A 1998-nucleotide genomic window follows, 5' to 3' on the forward strand; every position below is an offset into this window, starting at 1 on the left:
GAGCATGCTTGGATCAATTTCTTTAACTTAGCAAACAAGGAAAGTCAAGCAACACATTTTCACGTAGTGAATCCAGAGCTCGAGAGCTCTTGCAATTACTTCAGAGCCAAATCAACCGATGGCTGTGAGCCGAACTCCCCATGTTATTTATTTAGCTAGTCCGGAAGACACGCACTGCACGCTGGCGTGCAGGATGGAGCATCTGTTTCGCTCAGACGGTTGGCTACATTCTTTACTTGGTATTAATATCAGTGAAAATTTAGTAACTTAACCACTGGCATGAGAAGGCTGACTTCTAAGAGAACAGATGGCAGTGATTATCTCAGGTTAATTTTAAGCTTCAAAAATTGTTCTGAGTCAGCAAAGCCTCAAGATAAGAGAAAGAAGTAGATGTAACATCTGTAAAATCTCCTACCTGTTTCCCATCCAAGGTATACAGCTTTTTGACCACTCCCGTCTCCAGTTTTATAGCTTCAGTGATATCGGTGAGAACTTGCTCAAACGAATGGGCAGTCTTCTTGTTCAAGAGGACACGGACTGCCTTCCGGGGCTTCACCCCACTGCGGATGATGGTCACCAGCTTGGGACGCACAAAATCTTTGTTCTCCTTTGCCTGGGCGCTGTTGCTGCTGGCCAGAGACTGAGGTGCTTTCTGGTTGGCAGATGTCTTCACGTTGACGGACCAGTTGGGATTGACATTCTTGGTGTATTCCACCTTCTTGAAGAAGTTGTCAGATGAGCAGACATAACTCTCCCCTTTTGAAAGAAATGAACACCAGTCTAATTCTACAGCTATTACCATAAAACTGCTGAAAAACAGACACTATACATTTCCCCCATTAATCATGTAAATCATTAATAATTGTTTTCATTAGCACTTCCATTACAGCTTGTTATTAAAACATTTTGTCTTATCTTAATTTTATATTTATGCTTCTTTAAAATATGATTGATATTTCTACAAAGTAAGCGAGTCAGGCATAGCTTGCATCAGCAAACACATACTAGCGCTCAGTCACGTGAACCGGGGGTTAAAAAAGTTGAAAGTTATGAAAGTATTTAGGTACCTGAAGATTCAACTAAGCTGTCTAAAAGCTCCTAAACACCAAATTCATGGCATCACCTAAATTATTTTGTAAGTTTGCCAGCTTCCTCTCCATCTTTACAGACCTAGCTACTGCTGCAGTCTGTCATCCCCTGCCAAAAGGGCATCAACATTCATCTACAAAGTACCTCCTGTGTCATACCTGAAAAATAATGAGATAATGAAATTTAATGAAATAATGAAATATTGAAAATCTACTGAATGGTCTCTACCAAAAGCAGCTTTGCTAAATCTAGCAGGCACAACTAACATGCTTTGTTATAGCGTCAGGGGTTTCTTAGAGGACAGACCTAGAGGCAGCTGAGATAAAACACTACACCAAATACCACTGTTTGCTTTTATATGGCTGGTACCAGCCAAAAATATATTAAATGCAAATTTAGACATGGTGGAGAAGGGTTCAACAGTCTTGTTAGTAATTCACAAAAAAAGCTCTTCCCTGTTCCATCCAAAATTAGTTTCAAGCTTTGTCTATAATTTACAGGATCCTATCTAAGGTTTTAAGAGCACCTTAAAGGATTTGCAGGATCTTCTTTTGGGCCTGCAAATCTGATGGATGCGAGCAGAGTTATTACTAGAATGAGACTGTGAAACTGTATCCCTAAGGGAATGGAGCTGTCTCATCTGAAATGACTCAGGTTGCTGAGCACTTGAGGATGCACTGAAAAAGAGTCAGTCGTTGCTGGAGGAAGAAGCTTTTGTCTCACCATTAGATTAAATTTTAATGGACACTGAAGGCATAACATGGGTACCTGTAAGATCTTACGGAGTTTCTTTTAGTGTTCTATTGGGCTGATCTTACAGAATTAGGTTCTTCAAGTATTATGATAGGTTTGAAATAAAAATATAGATTAAACTGTTTTGAATAAGAATAAAATCCTTCTTCATATTTA

General features: G+C 39.4%; 1 pseudogene; it reads right to left on the minus strand.

The window, feature by feature from the left end:
• Positions 1-415: 415 nt before the first annotated feature.
• On the minus strand, positions 416-756 carry LOC104540459 (annotated as a pseudogene).
• Positions 757-1998: the final 1242 nt, after the last annotated feature.

This window comes from Mesitornis unicolor, unplaced genomic scaffold (assembly GCF_000695765.1).
Source record: "Mesitornis unicolor isolate BGI_N332 unplaced genomic scaffold, ASM69576v1 scaffold23885, whole genome shotgun sequence".
Lineage (NCBI taxonomy): Eukaryota > Metazoa > Chordata > Aves > Mesitornithiformes > Mesitornithidae > Mesitornis > Mesitornis unicolor.